The sequence below is a fragment of the Haemaphysalis longicornis genome, unplaced genomic scaffold (genome assembly GCF_048455015.1).
Source record: "Haemaphysalis longicornis isolate Haplotype H1 unplaced genomic scaffold, Haemaphysalis longicornis Haplotype H1 scaffold_1, whole genome shotgun sequence".
NCBI classification, from domain to species: domain Eukaryota; kingdom Metazoa; phylum Arthropoda; class Arachnida; order Ixodida; family Ixodidae; genus Haemaphysalis; species Haemaphysalis longicornis.
In genome coordinates, this window is record NW_027526203.1 from 322,837,577 (window position 1) to 322,865,391 (window position 27,815).

Below are 27,815 nucleotides of genomic sequence, written 5' to 3' on the forward strand. Positions count from 1 at the left end.
CCTTTGCCCTCCAGTGGGCGTAGATAGGCTGGTGATGATGATGGTGATGATGAAGTATTTGTGTCACTGTTCTAGTCGTCAGTGATAAACTAGAAAATCAGTCAATTGGCCCATTCATCTCACCGCGTTTGGTTAGGGAACACGGAAGAATGTAGAATGCCGGGCACTATACAGCCTGCCATTTTACATTCTTTTTTTTTTAACGTCAGGTGATCGTATGATACAGTCCACAGTCTGGAGTAGCCGGCTCCTCCTTGCGTTGGGGCCCAACTCCACTCCCCTTCGAACAAATATTTGTCCCACCGGGTCAGTCATACAGAGTGCCCAATGAATATTTTATCCCGAGATAGGACGAAGTAAAGGCCACCCCTCGTGCTTTAATGGCAGTACAGGGCTCATTGGAAGCACAATTTTGTTACTTGACTTGGAAAATAACGGCCCGAGGAAAAATAGCGGTAAAGTAAGACCAAGAATTGGGGACGAAAACTTCCATGACTTCACTCTTTTTTTTTTTCGCCGCTGCGGTGTGTCTCTCCCTCTTCCTTCGCGTTCGTGTACATTCAAGCTGATTCCCATCGAAGATTATATACCAACTAGCACGATCAGAGCCATTCTCTATTCTTTTTTATCTTTTTGTCGTTTTCACTTTTAATGTAGGCACAGTACCACAAGTATGCCTGGTAGTGTAGCTAGAACGCGACTAAATGCAAACTTTTTCAGCAATATTGCGGCATGAGATATTCACCTGCTTGAGACATGCCGCAAAGACGATGATCATGGGCGACATAATACCCGGCCCAGTGTCAACAGGTAATTTTTCTTTAAAAAAATAAAACCCCGGTAAGTTCAATTGAAGTTTCGCGATGCAAACAATTTTTACTGTAATAGGGGCGGCATTTGGTGGAATTCGCCCTAATTCGTAGCTATGCGCGTATGAGTTGCGAGAGCGAGTCAGACTCTGCTCTCGCTGTTTTTCTTTTTCTTTTTTTTGTAGAGCAGCGCTTCGACGCGCGACCGGTTTAACACATACAGGACAGCATGTATAAAGGCACTGAACATATATTTGAATGACGGTACCCCCAAAGCACCGCTAAGGTAAAAGTTGTCACCGTTTACATGTGTTAACATATATACAATAGAAAAGTACACCACGTGGAACACAGCTACATCGTACTTGGAACTAAAAAAACGTATAATCAGAGCGCACCAACACTACAGATTATACTAGACCATAGCCTCCGGTATGTTGCATTACTTCAGTCGTGCCGGTATACACGGTCACGTTGAGGAATCATCGCAAGCGTTCAAGTCCGGAACAGAAGCACAATGTATGAAATTAATTTCTGTCCGCTGTGCCCCCCCCCCCTAGCCCTCCTTCTGTCTCCCGTTTTTGCACTACACCTGAACAATCCTCCCCGCATGAGCTACTGCAGCGCCAACACGCCGCGAGACAAAAGTTGCATAAGCGGAAAAGTGTGCGTAGTGTTGGGGGCCCGCCGCGCGAGCAGAAACCCGTGAAAGCACGTAGGGCGCATTCTTCCAACTCAGAACCGATGTTGCCACTGCACGACCATCCTACCGCCACCATGCCCGTCCTCGGTCAAAAATGGCAATGGGATGTCGGCAATGAGGCGACAGCGGGCTACCGCCGCCATCGACCATACTACGCCCACGCTGTTCGCTTGGTTCAGCCCACATGGATGACGGCGGAGCGATCATTCGGGGGGCCGTCCGCCTCTTCTCAGATGGCCCGTCCCCACAGTGCCGTCAGTCCGGGTGGCCACTCAGTCACTGCAGCACCAACAGCACAGCGCCATACAAAGCGTGCACAGGCAGCAGTTCTTCCAGCAGTCATCGTCCTTCTTCTTTTCGTGCACTACACTGCAAAAAGCAAACAAGCCTCGTTATATACGGCACGCTTTCAACATCACAAAAAGCTCACGCGGGCCATACACGCGCTAAGCTCGCTAAATATAGGACGTTTAACTTTTGCTGAGGGAATGAGGGTGCGTGCCCCTGCTCGCAGACGTTAAAGCCTTGTGTCTGTGTGTCTGGTTTAGGGTGAGTGCTAACGAAAATATTATAGCTAAGCGGAGGATTATACAGCCAGTTTTATTTTTAACGGTTACTCGTCCCCACCGCGTTTTACGGGAAAATGGCAGCTGCGTGTTCACTGGGGAAACGTGCCTTTCCTCGTTTAGATGAGCGTTTCTCAACGGCCAGCGAGAGAAGGCAGGCGCGGTGAGATCTGTTACCGTGCAATCGGAAGTGCGTGCCACAATGTTTTTGAATATCCATATTTAAAACATATGTCTTTCTTTAGCAAAAACTGCCGCCAGCCTGTGAGCGCATGCTGCAACGGCTCCCGTCATAAGTCACCTATCGCAACCTCCACGTTTTCGGTTACGAACTATTGAGGGAATTCTTTTTGCAGTTGGGAAGAGAACGCAATGGCATTTTCTACTGGCGTTGGCTCAAGGGCCGAACATAAGCCAGAGCACACTTTGCAAAAAGCGTCCGCTGAAACTAATCCGCAACTTAGAACATCCCACAGGTCACTGGCCCTTATGCTACACTGCATTTTCAGGGCAGAACACGCTGAAGTTATTTTTTGTGCCTGCAGCGTCTAAGATATAAGGTCGTACGCTTTCCCTTCGTTTCTTTAGAGGCGCCCTGCACACATTGCAAGGCGCCCGAGCTGGTGGGTGCGCGGCCTTCACTGCCTCGCTCGTGGGAGAAACAATCGCTGTTTCAGCACAATGAAGTTGCGGGGCGTATCCGCCGGCCTTCGCTGCGCAGCTGATTACGTAGTGCCTTGGCACAATGGAGAGTTTTAGCACTTCGTAAGCTCCGTTTCTTCCGTCGTTTCCGCGTTGACTGGGACCCGACTGGGCAGGTGCACATTTATTCCGGTAGGGTTGATTAGTCCCGCGGGCCGGCCCTCGCCATGCCCGCGCATTCGTTACGGTGGGGTGTGTCCTCTTCGTCGTGCCCGCGCGCGCAGGCGCGGTCGGGTCCCGGTACTGACGGTACGCACGGAACGGACGGAGCACAAGGAATGCTAAAACTCCCTCATGTTGGGTGTCAAGCAAGCCTCTTAAGTGCTTACTGTCTAAAAACGTGTTTCCGATTTAAAACGCAGCACAAAATATGCCGTGGGCCTCCTGTGCGTGGTACTGTTGCACAGACATGCTGCAGGCACTCGTTCTCCGCCTCGACCACATGAAAGTCTGCACGCCCGTCGCAGTATACTTCGCCACCCACAATGGTCAGCGTAATACATAAGCACTGACTCCAAGATACGCATCATCACAAGCACGGCTAACACCGGCGCTGGTGTACGCTTTCTTGCTCTTTTTTTTTTTTTTGTCCCGGGCACCAGCTTCACAATTAGCCTCCAGGATACAGAATACTTGCACTGTTGCAAAGCCCGCGTAAGCACACATATGAAGCCGGGGTGGGTTATCGCTGGAAGCATTACTAAATCACTTGTCACAAATTACAAATGCACACGTCACAGATTACAAACGAACTGAGACACATTAGGCAGGAGCAGATGAGGAACAAGGTCCTCAACAGGCACACCGGCGCGTCATATCCCCGCCGACTCATTGGGCAGCCATGCGGAGGCGTTGGGTGGCGCCCCCACTCTTTGTCCCTTCAATCGTCACTGCTTATTGAATGTGAGCGGGCCACGATTATGGTGACGTTGCGGCGTGAGGTAGTATGTGCGTGCGGGCAAATGTTCACTCGGAGCCGGGTATACATAGTAATCTGTGATAGATCACGTTTTTGTCCCAGTACGCCTAGCTCCAAACAAGCATTTTCCCACGCGCACGTGCGTAGTGCATGGTATCCCAATCGCCACCGTCACAGTCATAATCACAGTGAAGATCCCTGGGATTACATAACGTGTGCCACATTACATCCCAGGAGCAGTATTTTCCCGGGCTTTCCACACCTCTATGTTGTATAGATGCGAGGTAAAACGAAACCCTACGAGCAGGGTGTGGTTTTATCTCGCGTATGATGTACTCACACGGTGGTGGCCTGCGGTGGCGGCGGCGGGTAGTAGGCAGCGGGCTGCTGCGGGGGCGGGTAGTAGCCGCCCTGGGGAGGCGCCTGAAAGCCGGGCTGGGGCGGAGGGTAGTACTGGTTCTGCTGGGGGTAGCTCATGGCCGTGCTGGATGCGCGTCGTCTGCACGCGCAGAAACGCACGCGGTGAGATCTCGGGTGTGCGCACTCGGCTGCTCACACAGGAGCTATGAAGCGAAGGCTACACGCGTGCGCAGCCACCGTGCCACCCACGCGCGCTGGCTGTGCGCTCGCAATGCACATGTATGGAGGAAGTACAGCTGCGTGAAAGTTGCGGACGCTCTGCCTCTCTCGCTTTCGCACACGCACGAGCAAGTGCACGCATACACGAACAAAAACGAGCTTGGCGGGGTGCAGCTTTAATACTGCTTCAAACAAATACAACAATTTTTGCACGCTGCACTTCCACGCATTCCTTATTTCATGAGCCGCGCTAACGTTTCCCTAGCCAGCGGGGGGGGGGCATACTGGTGGAGATAGGCAGGACGCGTGTAATACTAGTTACTGAAATCAGTGAAACAATGACCGGAAACTTGTTTAATACAAGATTAATATTTACAACCATACGGGCTTCGGCGGCGAACTCTGACAGTCAGTATTAACTGTGGCTTTGCGTTGTTTTGCGGGAGGCGGTCATGATTTCAGCCGAACGGAGTAAACCCTGTTAATTCCTATGGGTTCTCACGTATACTGTTCGCATTAAAACGACCGCTCTCTCCATTGAATAAATACAACGCACCTGCAGTAGGCCATCACCCACGTGAACATTCGGTAACGCCGTTCCGCCCAAGAACTCTCGATTATTGATTGATGATTGATTGATTATTGGGTTTAACGCGCCGACGCTACACAGGCTATGAGGCGCACCGTAGTGGAGGGCTCCGGATTAATTTTACGCGCACCGTAGTGGAGGGCTCCGGATTAATTTTACGAACTCTCAATTATTGCAACTTGTGACTGGCGGGCTGCTGCGACCACACGTGATTGTCATTTGTTAATCGCACATCACCCATGCAATAATGCACTTTATTGTCTCCTGTTAAGCGCACCACTTTCCCACCTCGTCTATGTCCTTTTTTTTTTCTTTTTTAGTGAACCCGGCGCTCATTCTATTTTTGTACAAATTTACCTGCTAAAAAACCTATTCTATTGTCATGGGGTCACGTGCTGACGCTGAAGCTGGAAGCAAATCCCCGAACAAGCAGCCTAGATATGCACGAGTGAAGTGCCTGTGTCAGAGTGGACGAGCTGGGTTCCTCTTCGGTTGCGAGAAGGTCAACATACGCACGAGCATTTTCCCATCTCGTCGTCATCAAAAAACACGGCCACGACAAATCCTTGTGCTTAGGCTCAGAATTTCTCAGACACCATCGCTCTTAAAAGGCGAGGGTCATTGCGGGGAACTTGTTGCTAACGCGATATGCACCGAAAAAGGTTTACATCGGCAAGAAAGCACGGCGCAAAAAGCACGCTCGACCAGCACGAATATTTTCCGCCTCAACGAACCACATGATACAACCTTACACGCAAAAGTAAAAAAAAAAAAAAAGAAAAAAAGGCTGCTACATCGGTATGCCTGTACGTAAAACTCGTGCTCAAGTGCCTCAGTTAAGCTCCTCCTGCATACTATGTGCCTGCTCTGTGAAGCGCGCATATTATATATATATATATATATATATATATATATATATATATATATATATATATATATATATATATATATATATATATATATATATATATATATATATATATATATATATACACACGAATAGGAAGTGAGGGACTTGTTGAATGAACACAGAAATAGGGACCAGCAGTGAAGAACGCCAAGGAAAGGAAGGCAAAGGGAGAAAGGTGGTTTGCCCTTTATTCTTCTTGAAACAGATACAATTTTTGAAATAGTTGAGATAAAGCGGCGGGTTGGGGTCCCACCCCGGGAAGAAGGTTTTTATGATTTTCTCGCTTTATCTTTCGAATATCTCTTTCAAAAATAATATATCTATATGTGTAGTGTGTGTATGTGTGTGTGTATGTGTATGTGTGTATGTGTATGTGTGTGTGCGCGCGTGTGCGTGTGTGTGTGCGTATGTGTGTGTGTGTGCGTGTGTAAACCCGCTTTTGATCACGGTGGATTTTTGTCGACTGATTTCTTTATTCCTTTCCTGTATCATACAAAAATGGCAATCATCTCATTCGGCGCTGCGCTGTAAAGCACCTTCAAGTAGCCGAATAGCACTGGCAATGAGAACTGCATCTGATTGTGTGTATATTATATATATATATATACACACACACACACACAAACGCGCCGTTATTCAGCAGCAGAGTAGCAGCTCATTGCGGGGCAGGTGAAGATACACTGGCAGGCAGTTGTTTTCGACCTGCGGCGCCCAGCTCCAGTTCGTGTTGTATATTTTATTATACGTCCCACTACTACACCGGCTGCTGCCGATCCCTAACAATGGGCCAACTCGTCACGCTCCGTCTACGCAGCTGCGCTCACGGCACGGGCGGAAGCAAGTCGACCGACCGCGGTATTCCCGCGCGCACGCATGCGCACCAACTGGCAGCGGCTACGAAAGGGTGGCAGCAGCGCTGTTCGCATGGGGCGAGGGCGCGTAGCAGTACGCAGTACACCGTGCCGCAGCAGCAGCGCATACCGACGCGATGCGCACGTACCCCCTGGCGCCGCGACAGCTTCGTCGCGAGAAGGATATATAGAAACAGGCGCACGTTCTGCTGACTCTGAAAGCAGCTAAGCGCGCTGACGTAGATGCTGGTAGCACTCGTTCGTCTTGCATTGCTTGTCGTAGTATCCTCCTAATTTTCTGTCTCGTGAAAGAGCGCGCAAAAGAATGGGCGAGCATGCTAGGTTAAACGTGCGTCGAGCTGCGGCAAAATTTCACGGTTCCGTGCGGCGGGCTATGCTTTGCGCTGCAAATGGTGATGAGGTTACTTACTACCCAAGCGTGTCCCCTATCCCCATAAGAATTTAGGTGTACAGGGCAGTTCTGCCTGTTACCTGCAGCGTCTTTTCACCACGAAGTGGACTTAACGCGTTGCAATAATCTGGTTCCCGTGACACTGGAACCTCGTTTTCGAAAAGAATCTTGTCTTATTCCCGAAAGGAGGTTAGTGATAATGTGAGACTGCATACAAGTATATACCAGGGTTAAGGAAGGACTGCCTGTAACAAGGGAATCGAGATAAAGGAATGGAGGTGCGCCTGCCGAAGGCGCCCACCGACGTAATACCATCGTAAGCAATAATGGAGAGAACAGCCGACGTATCCTTGCCAATACACTTGCCTTAGTTAACGAAAATGGGGCCAAGAAAATTTGGCATTCTCTCCGCAACCCCTGCCCCATTTTCTTTTTTTTTCAGCTATATTGTACTTTATTTTTCATTCTCCCCCCCTGACATAATGACGAGGGCGTTGTAGGCGCCAGTATAAATAAATAAATAAATAAATAAATAAATAAATAAATAAATAAATAAATAAATAAATAAATAAATAAACAGTATTAAATACATTATGCACTATACAGGCCTTCTATGCAAAGTATTTCTTGGCTTTCGATGTCAGCCACGTCGGCCTGCACAGGAGGACTATGGGGCGCCAACACGACGTTCGAAAACCCACGAACACAGTATGTAAAACCGCGAGCATTTCACTCCTACATCATCCTTCTTTCTTCGCTGAGGGAAAAAAAATACGGCCCCCAACCAAAGCTTGGCCAATACTAGCTAAAGATAAACGTCCTGCTCCCACGCGTTGGCGGACGCCCAGGGAATTTCCCCGCTTGTAAAGTCCACGAGCAAGACCACGCAGCCACGCCAAGTGCAAAGCCGTAAAGCTGTGCCGGTTCAGCAAGCTTTGTAGAACGAGAAATTCAGGGCGGGGCTGTTTTTGTTTTAGTGATCTTCAGTTACGCATGCGTATGTCTGATGTACGAAATAAAAACGTTCAGTGCAAAAAAAAAAAAAAAAAAAGGCTCGAGTTCAATTCAACACGAAGATAAGTAGCATAAACACTAGCACAAAATTAAACGCGAATATGAGCCTGAACAAACAAGTTCATTTTGTTCGAATACCTGAAATAGAAACGTAACGCAGAGACACACTAATAATGAACTACCATCACACTTAATTACGCTTTTTCGACTCACATGGGTATTTTGTGCCATGCAACTGAGTGCTAAAATTTTGTGCATTTATCTCGCATTTTTCTTTCCCCTTTGGTGTGGCACTGGCTGGTCATGACAGCGATGTGCGTTCCTCGAGGAAGCGGTTCCCTCGCCGACGATTCATCTCCAATCCAGAAAAAAAACTTCACGAGCGAATCAAGAGGTGTTTTGAACCACACCTCAGAGGCGCCACCTTCCAGTTGCGCAGAACTGGAGCGCCGCGGCCGAAGGAGCATACATGCGAACGCCGAGAAAGACCAACTGCGCTTCGAGCACACGCAGGATCCATAGTCCGGACGACCAAACAAGAGAAAAGGTTCCTCGCTACCCCCTCGCCGTGCTCTTGCGTCCTAAAGCGCCATACTGGGAGATACAGCATCAGGGTCTTTGAAAAATTAATTTGGCAAAGCTGCTTGCTTGATTGCGCTTTAACTTTGCCCGAAGGTCGCACTTTGTGGTCTATTTTTTTCTATTATATACAGGCCTTAGCGCCTTAGTTTTCGTGAATGCCAAGAAAAACCTGTTTTCGTCTATGGGCTCAGACTAACCCTTTGCTGTTTTTACGTGTATCCGCACAAGGAAAATATTTTGCCGGCGAGTTTTCCTCCTAGAGACGAAAACTGGTTTTTAAAGCATTGGTAACAAGCCAGAGCACTGATGTCGCCCGTGTTATTTTTAAACAAAATACAGCAATAATTGACACCTTCGATCAAAATTTCAGTGTGACAGATTGAGCGGTTTGTAAATGAGAAATGTTTTGAAATGCTCATTTATTGTTACAACAGCCCTTCACGGGTGAAGCGAAGGTGTTACTTCTCGTGAGCAATCCGCGCGGATTGCAGGAGCCCTGTATACCTATTCCGAGGAAAAGATGCTTAAGCTTAAGATGCCATTGTACATATTTTGCGTGTGTATCATGGCGAAATTTCGTAGCTTTACCACACAAGTCTAGACTGAATGGAGATATGAACATAACGCTAAATATCGATGACACACGCGCGAACATCTCATATGTCGGTGACTGCAGGTAACAAATGTTTTCTCTCTCGTTGAAGACATTGGGATGGCCGTTCGTATGAAGCCACATTCGCCTCTCTCACTCTTATTTTTAACAGATGCGCTAATTTGTTAATGGAGCCGCCTAATGAATGACATTTCACGTGAGAGGTCCTGCTCACCGTGATAAACCACAAGACGCGCGTGGATTTCGAGCTCATACACCATAGCGTAGGCCCAAGGTAGCCAAGGAGCGAGACTCACCGCGGTCACGTCGGCGAAAGTTATCCGTTTGAGGTCAGCTGACGGCCACAAGGCGCGCTGCCGTTAGCGAGCAAGGCTACCGAAGAAAGCGGCGTTCGGCGGGGCTAGCGAGGCGTCATGCGGGCTGGCTACGAGCAGTGCCGCGCAGCCACGGCCTCGGGGGGCTGAGTCACGTGTGACCGTCGCCGGTTTTTCCTTCCTTATTGCCTTGTTTTGTTTTGTTTTTTCCTCCCCAGGACGGACGCCTTGGCTCGGATGGCGACGGAGACCCCGTTTGGAAATAGAACAGAGGGTAGTGCGGCGGCGGCGCGCATGCAGCTCTGCGCGCGACCGCGGACGTGGGCCGCGCCCATGGGAGCAACGCTGCACGGCGCGCCGCACGCATGCATGCATTCCCTGCGCTACAACACGAGGCCCTCTGGAGCTCGCCTACTTCCTGGGAGCACCCGGATCTTCCCCGCGTTCTTCGGCACGTGGCCGCTCTACGGCCTATCGCTGACGCTGCTTTAAACGCTCCAAGTACGAATTACCACCCAGTAAGATCATCGCGAGTTGGCGGCAAGTGGATGCTCCAGGAAAAACAGAGATGCACTTTCAAGATGTTAGGATTGGCACTTCCGAAAAGAGCAAAATTGTGTAAGGGTAATTCCAGTGTCAAGCGCTTGGAGCAAACGGCATTGTCATTACGACATGCAAAACCCACCGTCACCACCTGCACTGAAGCACCGGTCCCAGACCAACTATCAGTCAAGCGCGATCACAGCTAGCAGGCCCAAGTAGCGCGTCTAGAAGAAATCTTATCCAGCTGGCTAGACGAAGCCTGGTACCGTCTCTACCTCCTGCCCAGCGCTCCAAAGCTTGCTCAATGACGGGCTACGGTAACCGGCTCACGCCTGAAAGTCACCGTATGTGGAGTCCAGCGGAAAGCTATATACGGTACCAGACAGTGCCACAATGAGCTGTGCATGCCTTGTGCACCGTGGTCGTGCATCATTGATTATGATGATTTGGGGGTATTGCTTCGTGGCCGATGATGATGGCGCGCTATGTATATCGCGACAACGATGCTGCCGCTATGTATGCGCAATGGCGAATTACAAACAAACGTGTTTTGTGCATTCCTTGGACTGCCCTCGGCTTAGCTGGTCATATCATTCTAATAGAGTCGAAGGGTACTGATCTTTTTTGCTTTTGCAATGACTAATAGAGGGTCCTGATGCAGTCTTTTGACTATGCATATTAGTTGATTGTAATCTTAAACCCTTGAAAGCAATAAAAAGTACTGAAGTGCACCATGCATGCAATAAATAACTAAGTAACCTTTTGGAACCCTGCACGGACGCGCGTGGCAAGACCACCTTCATTTTTGATATCGGCATCTTCAGTTCCTGGTAGAGCAAGCATAGACAAAAACTTTCATCGGGAATCTCCAATGCACGCACACATGCACATTGACACACGTATACACGCAAACAAGGCCACATGCATGCCTGGAGGTATCGAAAGATTTCGCGCCAAGAATGACATCTTCAGGATCGTAGCAGAACTTCGTTAGTAAGCACGATATTTTGCATACGATTTATCCTAATTGACTACTAACCTCAGAAGTAAATTTGTAGATAGATTTAGTTTGTCGGAAAGTCTTTAAAACAACCTTTTAAATGTTTCACTGCGCAAAAAGCAAGCTTTCACCGTCCTCATTCACTTTGCAATTTTAGAGAATACTCAGGAAGTCTTCAGCACTCTTTAAAGTATGTGATGCGCTGAAAAACTCCACTTGGGCGTGAAACGAGTACTACATTTGACCTCACATTCAAAGTCCTTTACCCGACCTTACCTGAACGTTAAACTTACCATGGACGGAAGTCTGCTAAGGCAATTTCATTTTAACACCGGTTGAATAATGTACCTCATTGACAAGCCCATGCGTAACTCCACTTCAATATCAACCTCACCTCAACCTCAGTGCACATATATCAGAAACCGTTACTAACTTCACGTTCACTCTAAATAGTAATGAGCTTCGTGTGTGTTTGAAACCGGCGGCCTAGGATAAAAAATTGTAGTAGTTTGTTAACCGCATTACAAGAAAAACGTGGGAAATAAGTTTCTCGGGGCCCTATTGTTCAAAAGGCTCGTCAGCGTTGTTTACCTGGACATACTCCTTGACAAATAAAACCAAAACGAGGCGTAGAGTGTTGTAAATATATTTAAACGGGTACAACAGTGTTTATAGATGTGCACGTTAAATCGAGGAGATAGTTTAAAATGTCGAGTGTTACTATTACAAGGCTTGCGGTGCCGATTTAGCGCTTGTAAATTTCAAAAATATAGTAAGTGCGCTGGTTTCGGACCTTGCTTTAATAACTACCGGCCCCTCCAACCTCACTGGTTGAGATCGGTTGAGGTTAGAACTTCGAATACCCTACTTCACTCACGCAGCAGGTTCATAGGATGTTGAGGTTCATTTGAGGTTAAGATCCGCCTGCACGCTAAACATTGAAAACAGCGTCATCGCTCCCTCAGAGTCCTGACAACGCTAAAGTGTGCATTTCCTGCTTTCATAAACTGTACTGCGTAAACGATCTGCAACATTAAATTTCCAGACATGTTGCAACTAACTGAGAAACTTTATTTGCACATCGAAAACAACTGAGCGTTCACTGAATGTGTACCATGAAGTGGGATGAGATAAACCAGGCTTCAACCCTGAGAAAGCACAATGCCCAATAAAGATATCGACACCCTGCCGCAAACACGGCTGTCCACCGGCACTCGTGTAAGGGTGAATGCACTAATATCTCGCCGCTCTCTTCCGCGCCCTGCCTTGTCAGCGTGTTTGCCAAACTCCACAGCGTCGTGGAGCTATTTCCATGTAAAAAAAAAATGGCCTGCGTTCTGCCCGCCGGGGTAAACTAGGTACGTGTGCGGTTAACTCCCGGCCCAACGAGCGAAGAACAGCAAGAAACGTGGCAGCTCATATACTGCTAAGCATCGCGTTCGTTTCACCTTTCCACAGTTCGCAGTAGTAGACCCGAACGGCGTGCATTGGTGTGCCCCTAACGCGTTCGTTTAGCAGAGCAGACAAGTCGATAAACAACAGTTTTACAGGCGTCAATGAAAAGCCGTGTGGTATTTGCGGAGGAGTGGCATGGGGTCGGGGGGGAAGGTGCATAATTTGAATAAAACTATAAAAATAATTTGTGGTTTCCAAGAATGCTCAACACTCGGGCCAAGCAAATGACTTTCCCTTCGCGACTTCACTATGTTTTGGAACTTGACAGATTAAAGCCCCTTATTGCAAGTACCTCTTTTCAGTATGGTGGTACGGAACGCAGCCCTAGCGGATTAATTCCACCGGTGACAGCGCTCGTGGTTGACGGGAGTCAACGAACCTTTTAAAATGCGGCTGTGTTCTTGGCGCCACGCCCAGAAGTTTCCATTATGTTTGCGAGCTAATTTTTTTCTTGGCGGTATCTCTAAATTCTCGAAAGATTTTTCTCGTTTTTACCAACAGGAATGCAGCAGTTTACAAAAGCCTTGTTAGTTCCCTTGTTCGGAATTCAGCCAAGGATACATAATGGAGGTCGTTTCATGACACCTTCGCCTAAGGTCGCCTTTCGACCGTGCGCCAAGGTACCGCAAAGCATCACACTTGAATGGCCAACTATAGTCAGGCAAAGTGCCGCGAACGGTACAACAGCTTTACAAAAATCAGTCACCTTTCTGTTTCACTATATACGTTCTTGGGTGCTTACGGGCTGTTTATTACGTTAAAATGAAAGGAGTAGCTGGTGCCATGAACAAGCACAGGCATCTGATTCTGAACATTCAATGAACAAATTAACACAAAAACACACAAAAAAAGATGGCAGTTTCTTCTCAACACGTGTGTAGTTTCAAAACGAGATGAAAAAAAAAAAAGAAAAACTCGAGCGTGGGAATGCGTCCTCGTGTATTGGTATGGGGTGATGACCCCACCCAGTATACTAATGACGTACTGGTATTGACATTTGTGATCAATCCCCCGCGTTTCTATGTGTGATGTGAAATGTGAGCGCGCGTAAGGGTGTGTAGCAGCAACGGCATGTATTTCTGTGCTCCTCTTTCGAACTGCGGTGAAAAGTTACAAGTAGTCACGAATTTCCCTTCTGCCTCCTAGGCCTTCAAAGCGGGCAAAAATATTGAATACGAAACTTACAATTATAACTTCTAATAAGCATGGACTGCCTTGGCGGGTATTGAGAATCAGCCCGAACTAATATCTCCTTTGCAATGTGCAGATTGTGCGAATGCCGTGTGCCGCTGATCGAAGATGTGGCACGCGAGCGTGCACCCTGCATGTGCGACATTCCTTCCGAGACTACGTTCTGCCAACTCGCAACGCCCAGGAACGGTGCAGGCGAGCAACCTCACTGGTTTACCACTATTGATGCACTGATCAACCACCCAAAATTTCCACAACTGGTGCCTTTTGCCTGTACTTATGCCGCCATCCCCGATAGTTTGTGAACCTGTGGACATGTACGTTGTTCCCGTTACAAAAACAACAACAACAAAAAACTAGCAGTCGGGCGGTTATAATTCCCGCTGCAAAAGCAGGGAGGGCCGAGTCCGATCCCCGAAACTTCCAAAGTGTCGAATGAACTTTGTTTTTCAAATCTCTTCTCGGCAGCATAAGCGCAGTGGTATACTGACGATGCGCACACGGCTATGGTCCCACGACCACACAGACACGGCGAGAAACTCGCTGTAAAAAAATGGTAGCTTCTGCCACGATGTGTTAGTGACGGGACCTTAAAGGTTTTATCGAAATTAATTTACTGATATGTTGAAGGAGCCATGAAGAGAAAACAAACGTTTGTTTTATTCGAAAGATTAGGTGTTTCATAGTACCCCAAGCGCTTTCAAGGAAGCAAATGATGCTTTATTCACTGAGAAATAAGGCCATTTAAGCCAAAATTTTAAATCTCCCGCTAAAATTGCACATTTCGTCACGTGAACAATGGCGTCATACGAGCCGGTCCATGAAACAGATACTTAGTATGTCGACTCCATATAGCACCCACACGCGGGAGTCAGACAGCAACCGGAAATCGTCCCGAAACCGAGACGGCGGCCATTTTAAAAATACTAGTAAAACCTAGTGCACCCCCACGGAATCGCCATGGAGTCATGGAATCGCCTCATCCGGAGAACAAAACTTTCGCCGAGGAGCTCGGGCTTGCATTTAACAACCTGACACCACTTGAACGCTCAATGCTTCTAAGTGCACGAGCGTCAGGAGTTGTGGGATACGCGGTGGACGGGAAAGCGACCATTCCGCGATAGCCACAACGGACGAACGCCCTGCCGTCGGCACCGCTGCCTCGTCAGCCCCGTCGCGACGGAGGAATACGGACTGGTACGTATGTGCCGTATTTTTATTACGGTTAATAATAGTTCAGTTTCAGTAGCAGTACCGCTTATGCCAGTTGGCCGGTGTCGTGTATGGAAAGCCGTTCGCGCGAGCTCTCTGCTCCGACCAGAAAGATACGAGCGTCAATGCACGGTGTGTACGGCATTTTTTCCCCCAAGGTCAGAGCGCTTTGACGGCGATTTGACGAAGTCGGCGACGAGCGCCAGCATGTCCCAGGAGTGAGCTCACGTAAGGGTCCCTGCCGTAATCACTTCGTCGGAAATTAAGCGAGCACACTCGTACTTCCTTTAGCTCCCTTTCTCCTCCGTTTGCAAAGTTCACAAAACGTAGCCACTTGCTTCGCCGAGGTTCGTCGTTGGGCAGCACATGAAAGGAGATCTCTTCACCGGCGGGGATGTCGCACACCCTCGACGATTTGCCCGTACTACATGGGCATTTCAAAACGCAGCAACGAAATTTCATTGTAAAGTACTCGAACAAACTGAATTTTTCAGTGGTTGTAAACTGGAAACGAGCTCGTAACGACAGCAGCAAGCCAACACCATTCGAAACTTCTGCGACGACTGGCACTATCTCGTCGCTTCTTGCTTTTCCTTACTCCCCTCGTTTCTATTTTTACCTTTGCTGGTTGGCGATATGACAGCCAACCTCCTGTCAAGGGATTAAGATACCAAGCAAGGTCGCGGCTGTACGTGCTGGAACGGTTCGTTGGCCCGTAAGAGCCTCGAACCCGAAAATTCGTCTGCGCGACGGCGAGGTGTCGAGCTCGGCCGGCGGTAGTTTCGTACGCATTGGCGCACACGCTTGCGTGTTCGTTCGGAACTTCAACCGTTTACTCCACCGTTCTTTGTCATAAAAAGAATGTGCAGTATGTTTCACGGGCATATAGCTCACTATGCAAACTGTAAGCCCTGCCTAACATGCGTTTGCTTTTGCCGGCCTCCGCCAATCGCAGAGCATTCTCGAGTGACATCTGTGGGAATCGTGGAGAACCGCGACCTGCGATCCCGAGCCAGCGCGCGCTTCGGGAGAGACGCTTGTGCGCTGGAACCGGTCCGGCGCTCCGCTGGTTCGTCGGCGTCCCCCGAGAGATGGCGCCACCGATGTGTGCGGGGATAGGCGCGCGGGCGCGGGCGGCGCGAGCGTGCGCGCACGGGAGAAAGGGGAGTCTCGTCGGAGACCCGGTCGGGACGAGATCGGCGGAACATGGCGGCGGTGATGGATACTTGCATCTCAGGTGGGAGCTTTGTTTGTCGCGCGCCGTGAGTGCCTGCCTCCCGTTCGCGGTCACGACCCGGACGGCGTGATTCGTGAACGCCGTCGAGCCTTGTGCTCGCATGCTTTGGGATTCCCCAAATAAACGGCTGTGCTTCGGCACTACTGTCTACTGTGTTCTCGTATCGGCGAACCTCGCTGGGCTGCCGTAGCCATGGGAGCCCGCGTGGTTGACACGCCGGGAGCTAGCGTGGGGGCCTACCCCAGAGAGCTGGCAAGGCCCCCGAGGAACCCCTCGTATATCCCACATGGCGCCCGAACGTGGGTCTCGTATTCAGACGAATTCGAGGTTGCTAGCTCCCCGAGAAATGCGTTGCTGCAGTCGTAGCCCGCTACCCTTTGTCCGGAAGACTTCGGACGAAACGCCTCGCGCCAGTCGGTTGCAGGCAGACAGTTATGATGCCCGATACAGCCGTGACGGCAAATGTGTAAACCTTCCTACACGCACCAGGCGGTGAGTCAGTAGGATACCTCCGAGCACCGCAGTCGCGGCCCGCTTGCGAGACGGGAGGTGCGTAGGCCTTGTTCCAACATGGCGGCGGGTCGCCTTCCTCGTAGCGCCGTCCCCGCGCAGCCGCGCCGGCGGCGCCGGTTGAAGTTTCCCGCAGGCGCGGCGGACACTACCGAGCGAGGGTGCGGTGTTTGGGAGTTCTCAAGCCGCACGATGAGCCCGCCGCTACTGCGCTTCGAGTCCGAGGCGGAGTGTTTGCCGATTTGACGCCTGACAAAGAGCGAGGGGGATCGCTGAAGAATCAGTCTCCTCTCGCTGCGGGGGGAAGCGGGAGCAATGGGACCGTTGTCTCCGCGCTTCCGGAGTGCGTGCGTCTCGATGCCGTGAAGACTCCGCTCGAGATTGCGTTTAGGCAGTGTTACGAATGGGCCAGCGCCGCAGTACTTCCCCGCATCACTCCTCGGCTGTGCGGCGAAGCCACTCGTGCGCCTTCGAAAACAGGCGCAATCATGTCGGCAACAAGTTGCGACAGAGCCTCGTCAGACGCTTCGCTCTCTGCGCATTCGGCGGCTGCCTGCGTGGCTCGTCTCCACGCTCTTCAAGGACACAGAGCCCCGGTGATCGCAACGGAGTCCTCCTCTCTCCCCTCTCTCGGACTCAACGTGCCCGAGGCTATGAACGGCTTACGAACTCTGGAAAGAGTGTTGTGCGTGTTCCAGCCTGTTGCGTTTGACCGTTACCGCTTTTGGGTATAAATGGAGCTGCCTAAGCGTTGTAAACCATTCCTGTTAGAGCAGCGAATCGATGTTGTCGCTCTGCTCGAGTCCTGTATTGTAACCTCGCCCGTCGGGGCATTGTTCTTTGGCTTCGGCTCACCTCTCGCTATGAAGTAAACAGTTACGTTAGCCTACGGCTTCTGGACTTCTTCACGGCTGCAACAGCGGCTGGCCGCTCGCATCATACACGCTACCACTCGTATGTCGGAGGCCACGGAGCTCGGATCGGGTGCCCCCGCCCGGTCGCAACAACTGGTTGGCAGCGGTCGGATGGCAACTTCGTAACACCTGAGGCCAGCGGTGCGAGACCCAACACCACGGACGTCAAGGCGGCTTCGGACTTCGCAGAATTCACGGCGGTCAAGGGTGAGTGCGGGACTTTTCTTCACTGAGTTTTACCAGGCTGCTGAGGATAGCTGGTAGGGCGTGTTTTTGTCGCGTGGGTTATTCGCGCAAAACATTTTTGGAGCAGTGGGAAAGCAGTACTCTGGACCGGCCATGAATTTGAAAGCGTTGAAAAAACCGCAGTTGTTGGAGCTTGCAAAAGAGTTGCGCTTGGATGTTACGGACGCACTGAGAAAGCCAGAGCTGATACAGGCTATACTCGCTGTTGGCGCTGACGATGACGAGCTGTCTGATTGCATTGAGACCATCAATGGCAGGGAGACCGCTATACGTCAGGCCGCCGAGGCAGAGGCTAAACGTCAGGCTGCAGAGGCTGAGCGCCAGCGTGAGGAACGCGAGGAAAGAAAGCGGAAAGAGCAACGAGGAGATAGCGAAAACTTCCGCGGGTACTTGTGGCGCGCGTTTCAGGGCGGGCACGCCGAGAGGCCAAGCAGTGAGCTCGCTTCGCGCCAAGGGAACGCCGCCTCCAAAAAGGAGTGCGCGCCTCTCGTTTGAACGTTGGAAAATCTCGTTCGCTCCTCCGCGCGCTCGACTGTTGTCGAAGCGAACGGCCGGTGTCCTCTCACGCGGTCGCAGCAGCGTTCAGAGAACGGGTGCACCTAAAGTGCGATACAAGAAAGGGAAAACTCGGAGCAATGATGAGAGCTCGAATCGCAGCTCTCAGCGCGAGAAGTGGCTTGTAGACGCCTGAAGTTCATTGTTTTTCCTGGAGCAGGTTTCGCCCTTTACGATCACATTTCTTTTTGTGTGGGACATTTCCAATCAAGCGAAATGTCACCTTTCAGGTTTGTCACTTGTCTAAAGTACTGCTGGGCAAAAATATAACTAGAGTAGTTAGTTATTAGCGTATTTTATCGCAACTAAAAGCCTGGTAGATCTTCAGTGTGGATTTGTCTTCGCACTTGCCGGCGATGCGGTTGTGTCTTCCTGTGTTCTGTTGCTTGCCTGACCAAGCCAGAGACGTTCTTGGGGAGCCACTACTCGTCCAGTGACCCGCCGGTGAAGCTCCAGCACGGTGTCGTACAGCCAAGGCCTGGAGTCGAGCGTCTGCCGAACACTTCACTTCGACAGCATCCCTCCGGACAACGGTTGCAGACCCTTATCCATCGGGATCTCGGACCCCCGGCGGAGAAGCTGTTACGAATGGGCCAGCGCCGCAGTACTTCCCCGCATCACTCCTCGGCTGTGCGGCGAAGCCACTCGTGCGCCTTCGAAAACAGGCGCAATCATGTCGGCAACAAGTTGCGACAGAGCCTCGTCAGACGCTTCGCTCTCTGCGCATTCGGCGGCTGCCTGCGTGGCTCGTCTCCACGCTCTTCAAGGACACAGAGCCCCGGTGATCGCAACGGAGTCCTCCTCTCTCCCCTCTCTCGGACTCAACGTGCCCGAGGCTATGAACGGCTTACGAACTCTGGAAAGAGTGTTGTGCGTGTTCCAGCCTGTTGCGTTTGACCGTTACCGCTTTTGGGTATAAATAGAGCTGCCTAAGCGTTGTAAACCATTCCTGTTAGAGCAGCGAATCGATGTTGTCGCTCTGCTCGAGTCCTGTATTGTAACCTCGCCCGTCGGGGCATTGTTCTTTGGCTTCGGCTCACCTCTCGCTATGAAGTAAACAGTTACGTTAGCCTACGGCTACTGGACTTCTTCACGGCTGCAACAGCGGCTGGCCGCTCGCATCATACACGCTACCACTCGTATGTCGGAGGCCACGGAGCTCGGATCGGGTGCCCCCGCCCGGTCGCAACAGCAGTAAGAGCTTCGCGCGGCTCGGCAGCGGGCTCGTTGGTCGCGAGAGATCGCCAGTCTTAGTAAGAGACGGACTCTCAGGCGACCTATACCGGTGATGTGCGCCCGTAAGCCGCTGGTATTGCGGTTGGCGCTGGCTCTACGGCAGCTTGTATTGCTGCGAGTGAGTTGCAGGAGCCCGCCTGCTTGATGCTGACGCTGCTTTGCCGACCAACGCACCAGGCCGAAAAAGCTCGGACGGGCGTTTCGATGCCGACACCCTCGTAATAGTCAGGCGAGCTGCCTCCAGGCGGGGGTGGCTGCTGGAGCACAGTTGCCGGACTCGTGATTCCGCGAGCAAGCGAACGTGCAAGGGAGAGCCCCCTCGGGCATCTTTGTTACCCTATTTGGCGAGATCGTCGATAAGGTTTCCAGCCAGTCACAGGAGATTGCGGAGTCCCGCTGCTCCCCACTTCAAGTTCGGGAATCGTTTAAACTGGACGGTGAGAGCGAGACCTGCAGCATACGGATACCACCGGGAGCCACGCCAGTCACCACTGCCACGGACAGCGAGGATGGCCTGCTGAACCACCGGCGGGGCCGAGCGCGGTTCGTGGAGCTGCTACTCCAGTTGCTGCTCCGGCCTGCCGGGCGGCAGCCAACCGTTCGGGAGGACCTGCGGCCGAAGCGGCTACGGAACCCAGGAGGCGGCGGTATCTGGCGCCTACGCGAGCGGCGCGAGCCTTCGGGCAGCCGCAGTGGGCGCGGCCGTTCCTGTTGCCGCCTCGAGCTGGGAGTGGGGGTCGCATCATGGCGCGACCCCGGCGTTCGTCGGCTGCGGCTGCAGCTACCCCCGGGCCTGCCAACCTGCTGTGCTGCCCAACCGCGAGAGACTTGGAACCATTGCAATGTGTTTGCGGGTTTGTGAGGCGAGCATCGCGACGGCGGCATCGTGTGGCGAACTTTGGTGCGGAGTGGCGTTCGGTGGCTGTTTTGCTGACTTGAGACGTGACGAGTGTGGTGCACCGTGGCGTCACTCGAGCTCAAGTGGCGTCCAGTTTTAGGGGGGAGGAGTGTGGGAATCGTGGAGAACCGCGACCTGCGATCCCGAGCCAGCGCGCGCTTCGGGAGAGACGCTTGTGCGCTGGAACCGGTCCGGCGCTCCGCTGGTTCGTCGGCGTCCCCCGAGAGATGGCGCCACCGATGTGTGCGGGGATAGGCGCGCGGGCGCGGGCGGCGCGAGCGTGCGCGCACGGGAGAAAGGGGAGTCTCGTCGGAGACCCGGTCGGGACGAGATCGGCGGAACATGGCGGCGGTGATGGATACTTGCATCTCAGGTGGGAGCTTTGTTTGTCGCGCGCCGTGAGTGCCTGCCTCCCGTTCGCGGTCACGACCCGGACGGCGTGATTCGTGAACGCCGTCGAGCCTTGTGCTCGCATGCTTTGGGATTCCCCAAATAAACGGCTGTGCTTCGGCACTACTGTCTACTGTGTTCTCGTATCGGCGAACCTCGCTGGGCTGCCGTAGCCATGGGAGCCCGCGTGGTTGACACGCCGGGAGCTAGCGTGGGGGCCTACCCCAGGGAGCTGGCAAGGCCCCCGAGGAACCCCTCGTATATCCCACACATCATAGGTTCTGTTGCGGGAAATGAGCTGGTGGGTCGCATGGTCATTTCCTTTTTTCCTAATTATGTAGCTTAATTGAGTGAAGTTTGCGTTATAAGTGGTGTCGTTATGGTTCTAACGAGGCAATCTTTCGAATGAACCGAGTCTCTTCATGGCTCCTTTAATATTGTATAGCATTCTATCCCTCGCTAGTAAGTGTTCAATAGCAAAAGCAGATCGCTGTAGCCCTGTTAGACTGTTCATGACATTGCAAAATATACACCATCCTAGAATCTGGTTTGTTTTTTGGATGGCCCGCGAGTAACTATAATACAGCAGGGCAGAAAACAGGACGAAGGCAAGAAAGGTCAGACTCAAGACTTCCTGAGTTTCATCCCGTTTCCTGCTGGAATGTCAGAACAAGCCTACTTTCGATTATTAAAAGTTTGTGGGTTTTACCTGCCCAAATTGCACCTGGGCTGCGAGGCGCGCCGTAGTGGAGGGCTCCGGATTAATCCTGACCACCTGAGTATCTTAACGTGCACCGAAATCTCGACAAGGGCATTTTCTATTTGCGCCTCCGTCAGAAATATGGTCGCCGCGGCTGGGATATAACCAGCGTCTTTGGGAGCAGTCAGCACTCCTTAGCCGGTGAGCCCACGCGCCGCGAGCGAAGCTACACTCTCAGAGAGGGCAAGTTGCCCTAATGGCTAATAAAATAACTCGCTAGGCTAGTTCGCTTTACTTGCAACTAACGTAAACTGCAATAATCTTGGTACGAAGAAAAGAGACAATGCACAGCGACATAGTGCCTAAGTGCATTGTTTGACACAAACCGCAATATAAATACCGAGTCTCGTTTGTCAGCACAAGCGCAGCTATCCAAGAGGAACCAAAAATCTGTTTTCATTGCTACCACTCCAGAGATTGGAAGTGGCACAAACGTGTCTTTTACATGTCACACTAAATAATAATATTGAATAAAAGCAACAAACTTTCGCGGCAATGGTGCCCGCCGTCTGTGGATGTGTTTACCGTGAAGACAGTTTCAAGGTACTAGAGTATAACGGGATGGGGAGAAAAAGCTTCAGTGTTGCTTACAAAATGCACTCTTAACACTACCGGCAAAGAGACTTGTCTTTTTTTTTTTTTTTACGCGACAAATTTTAAAGCGGAAACTTTCTTACTGGGACCGATGGCGCTCTGTCAAAAAACTAGTGCATTGCCCCCGTAGACCGGTTGGTCGACTGAAAAGCTCTGACAACATCTCTGGACACACGGCGCGCGCGCGAAAACGGACTACCATTGTGTCAAAGCGGTTACTTGCAAATCTCGAAAAAGGAACGTTTCTACATAAGACAATACACGCGTCGATAATATTAAGTACAATAGTACATACCTTTACCTCATAAATTTCGTATCGGTATACACTCAGGTCGTTCGTATATGCGTTTACTCAGTGCGCGAAAAATTGTCGTATGTGTTCGCTCTTCGTTTGAGATTTGGCTCTTTGAGGGTTTGACGATCAATGGCACGCACATTCAGCGAAGGTTGAATGCACTTTTAGTTTTCGCACTTCCCTCAACTTTGTTTAGGAAGGGATGGAAATATTTTTTTTTTTGCGCCTCGTGATATATCCATTTCCGTAATTACGCAAACTTTAACGTCCCGCTCGATTCTATGACGTCGAAAAGCGACACCATACTAGTCTTGTGCCGTGGTGCTCCATACATTCACCCCGTTACGGAGGCGTCGGCATACGGCTGTTCTTCGTTTCGCTTTCGTGGGCAGCTGCCAACCTCCGCATACTCTTATCTACATTTTGTACAGCCGCACATCCTTTCATACACAATTATGCTGTCACGCCCGACGACAAATCCCTCTTTCCACGGAGCCGCCGTGAGGTCATAGGCCACGGCTGTCTGTTGTCGCCTCGTCTGTTTTAATATAGCTGGCACCGGAAGTACTTTAAACATCACGTCATTCCCAATCGAGGGCGGCATCATGGCGCTGCAGTTGTCGGGGCAAGATTGTCTCTTTCTTCATGTGCTTTGCTAGATTGAGGTAGCGCAGGCTCCTTTAGTGCGAAAAACTAGTTTGCGCTGACGTTTATTACTTGCGCGTCCTTGTGTCATCCGTTGGGTGTCGCTGTACTTTTCAAGAGCCTTAGAAGAAAGTCCCTGAGAGGAGGTCTCCTTTACAGCTGCAGCTTTCAGCGGGAAGGAATTGGGAGATGGCCCTGTCTGTGGCCCAAAATGGCAATGTGGTCTGTGGAAACGCGGCTCAACCCCGCACCGTCCCTGTCTGTGCGGGGTGGCCAGGAAGCTGTGCAATCTTGGCAGAAATCGGTAGCGTTCGTATGCAGGCGTTGGCAGAAATCGGTAGCGTTCGTATGCAGGCGTTCTGCACCTTTCTTCGTGTCGCAGCGCCACCTTCGAATAGGACAGATGGCGAGCACTCATCGAGGCTGCTATTCGTAAACAGAAAACTTAGATACCGCACGCTTTCGCAAAAGATTGGTCGTGAAGGTGAGTGCGCTCTTTTTTGGCGATACCCAGATTCGTTCGAACGCGGCAACATTATTCGTCAGTGCAATAATCACGTGTCTACACCGGACTGGCCAAGAAGCTAAACCTGCCTCTTGGCTGGATCAACAATGACTCCTCTGAATTTCAACATGCAGAGTAGCGCAAATTCACGAAGTGGGCTTGTTAAAAAAGGGTAGCTATATAATAACCTCCGTCAACCTCGGAAGCTTGGGTTATTTCCTGTTGTACAGCGTTGAGCGTACGCACAAAACCACCCGTGCTCCTATCACGTAGAAGAAAAGCGCCAAGTGGACAGAGGGAAGAGGAAAGGGCGAGCACCAGCTGTGAAGGAGTGCGTAATGCCTACGTGCTTAATAGCTCCCCCTACGGTGTATGAGCTCCAACAGCGGGCGCCGCATACCGTTATCGTCGACAGCTGCGTCCTGGCAGCCTGCTATCACCTGGTCATTCAGAACGTCCGGGTGTCGCGTGATAGTTCGCTATTTATAGAGCTTGACCCGCGTTGCTGAACCAGACAATGGCTCCTGTATAATTACACAACACCGCCTGATTTAAACGTACTCTCTCAATTAAACATTGCAACATCATAGCGCATACAACGAATCACCCAAGGCAAGATAAAGGGGAAATCAGAAATAGCTTCAGTCACCATTCGATAACCATTAATCTAGTGTTATTTAACAGTCATTAATTGTAACATACCAACACAGGACGATTGACTAATTGTTTCTAAAACAGCTGATAAGATAAATAATTGCAGTCAATTGTAACAATTGATCAACGATCCACCTATCTTTAATTTTAACATGCCAACACTCTGGGCCGGTTGACTAAAGGTTGGAAAAATGGCTAATCAGATAGATAAATTGGATCAGTCGACTGAAACTATTGGATGAACCAGTCATCGAATTTCAATGAACCAATAATTTTCACAACCTTGATTGATTGATTGATTGATTGATTGTGGGGTTTAACGCGCCGACGCAACGCAGGCGATGAGGCGCGCCGTAGTGGAGGGCTCCGGATTAATTTCGACCACCTGGGGATCTTTAACGTGCGCCGAAATCTCGTACACACGGGCGTTTTTGCTTTTCGCCTCCATCAGAAAAGCGGCCGCCGCGGCCGGGAATCGAACCCGCGACCTCGTGCTCAGCAGCGCAACGCCTTAGCCACTGAGCCACCGCGGCGGGTCACAACCTCATTTTCACACTTCAATTCGTAGCCCCACAGGGTGAGCGTAGTCATGTTCCTTCTATCTGCACGAGCCCCCTTATAGATTGTACATTATAGACTTCATTCTGGCAAGGTAATCAGTGTTCAACACTCACTTTAGTGTCCCTTTAAGAGGTTCACACGAATTGTGCTCCACAACCCCAACTAACTGCACGCGTAACACTTTATAGCGTGGTTCTTACGTTATAGAGCTTCTGGAAGTGCAAAGCACGTTTCCGGGAACTAGCTAATTCAGAAGTTGCAGTCTCGGCGTCTGGGTGTCCAGGTTACTGCGTACGGCTGCCACAGCTAACAGCACTGGGGCTGGTAAGGGCCATGTGCACGAGTTCTGGAATTTGAATACAGATACCGCGGCTTCGGCCGAGTTCTCGGCACTGCGCTGCCGTCACCATGTGCTCGAGCCCTCAACAGCAGGAAGAAAAAAGCGGGCGAGTCATCTTCTGGCTGGGAAAGAGACTGCCCACGAAAGCCCATCCGTGAGATGAAGGGCGGGGGGCCCGGTTCGTTCGGGTGGTATCGAGCAATAAACGCCCGTTTAGTTCGTCCCTGGTCCGACGACCAGAACCTTTACAGTATGGTGTCTAGCTCGAAACACGCGCTATAAATACCAGGGTTGTATGTATGTGTTTACTTGCGACACCAGCCCCGTACAAAGGAACGAGCCAAGAAAGGTGAAGCATACAGATACTAAAGATACGAGCCGGTTAGCGGTAGGTATATCACACCTTCACCGTCATCGACTTCACGCATGCTGAGCTCAGAGACAGTACGAAAAGCAATTCGCGTTTGGACGGCTGCCCTTAGTACGTATACATGGCATGTAATTTAAAGGTTAGCTCAACTGTTCCACTTCACCTCGTACAAAAGTTCCTACGCGCGCGCGCGAAAGCCGCTTCTGTTATTACTGAGTACGCATTTCATAATCGGGACTACTCTGGAGTCGCTACATCGACCCGATCGCCCTCAAAAGCGGATCAACCACAACGAATCTGCCCCGCGTGAACCAGAGACTGCTGTCTGTTGTTTACGCGTCGCTGCACCGCGACCCGCCATTGTCTCAGCCTATTTGCAGAACAAACTGTGTGACACATGCTCGTTGCAAATGCTGGTCATCCAGGCTTAACATTAGTGATGACGCCAAAGAAAGTATGACGTCACGGCGCGACAAGGTTCAATCTTAGCTCTTGGTGGTTACAAACTCCCGAGGAGCTATGCAGAGATAATGTAGCGCTTCCAACATAAATACACAAAACCGCCGTAATGTTCCACGTTCTCTTGCACAGTTTTCAATAGAGGCAAATGCTTGCCGCATGCAAAATGTCCACTGTCCCGGTCCCAACTGTGATCACATCAGGTAAGAAATATGAAGGTGATCTGCAGTACAAAATAAACATTAGCCTTGATCATGAAAATATTCACAGCAACGCAGAAATGTGATTTTTTTCATAATCATAAAAACTTGCACCATGTCCTTTATAGCAACCAAAAATGGTAAATAGGCTTCGCGAGTGCCTAATACCCCGCAATATTTTACGTCCTTGAATGCAAATCTTCATGTTTATATTTTTGCGTTCTACCGTCGGTGCTTGCTTACTGCACCTGAGAGCACCTGTACTGTACCTAAAAATGTGCTGAGGCGCTTTTTCTTTTTACATCAGAAACGTTTTCCCAAGCATGGTGAACAAACACGTCGGGTCGTTAGATCGAGTGAACATGGTATCAGAGCCAAGTATTACGATCCTAGAAACGAGAGAGAACTTAAACGCTAGCTCAAAATATTGCCTTTTTAATGCGTTCCTCATATTCCGGACATAATTCGCTGCCTGACGTGTTGTCACAGAAAATATCGCAGCTACTGGCCGGCTTCCTTTCAATTTCAGCAGTAAAATACGGGTAACAACGGAGCAGATGTAAGACATGGATTTTAAAAACATGCATGCATCAGAAGTTTGTGCAGTGGTGAGCCAATCACGGAGTACCAACGCGTGCTGACGGCGGCTGTAGCTTTCACAGCACACGAAGGCAAAGAAGAAAGTTTTCAGGCCGCAACAATTTAAGTGCCGCTTTAAAGTTTTACCACGAGTTTCCGCAGCGCGATAACATGCAGCAAAAGTTCCAGCCTACAGGCTTGGGTGCGCTAGTACAGAGCTCAATTCTAATCGCCAAACCCCACCCCATAGTTTTTTTTTTTTTTTTTTTTTTTTTTGTAAACAGAGGGACCGACTTCAGATAGGATCGTTCAGGGGGCACCTAATCATCGTTTTTCATGGCTTAAAAGAACAGTACGTACCAACTCAGCTCTTGGAGAGCGTTTCTGGGTGGCGCAGCTGGATCTCCTCACGTCGAACGAGCGAGCTTACGAGTCACTGCGGCGGCAATCGTCGGTGGCAGTAGTACGCCTCTTGCTCAGCCCCACGGCAACGCTCCGACCTGTTTACTAAGCCCGCGCGGCCCACTGGGATTCCGTGACTCGTGCGCACGCCGCTATCAGTCGCGCCAAGCGCCGACGTCACACCACCCACTCGCAATGGAAGTACGCGCCGTCGGTGCGTGTCCTAGAGGAACGAATACTCAGGAGAGGCCCTCACGTCACTTTTTGTGACGCCGCTCCGCCATCTTAGGATGTCCATGCAGATAACTTCCCTTTCCCACTCTCCTCTGCTGCGCCTCGCCTTCCCTGCCGCTACTTCCTCTAAGGTGGCAGCTGATCGGACACGCGAACGCAGAAGGAACCGGCGGACGCCAAGAAACGTGTGGCATACCCGCCCTACTTGCCTTCTCCGCCGCTACTTTTGTTCAAGAATACGGGATGCGCACACCTGCCATTTGCGAG

General features: G+C 50.7%; 1 long non-coding RNA gene across 2 annotated transcripts; it reads right to left on the bottom strand.

The window, feature by feature from the left end:
* Positions 1–1,041: 1,041 nt before the first annotated feature.
* Positions 1,042–27,514, bottom strand: LOC144151491 (uncharacterized). 2 transcript variants are annotated; one of them, XR_013318883.1, is made up of 3 exons: positions 27,273–27,514; positions 4,040–4,198; positions 1,042–1,881 (listed from the first exon to the last, which is right to left on the bottom strand). It is a non-coding gene; the product is annotated as an uncharacterized LOC144151491 (long non-coding RNA). The 2 variants fall into 2 exon arrangements; XR_013318884.1 differs by lacking the exon at positions 27,273–27,514 and adding an exon at positions 9,546–9,763.
* Between the last annotated feature and the right edge of the window lie 301 nt (positions 27,515–27,815).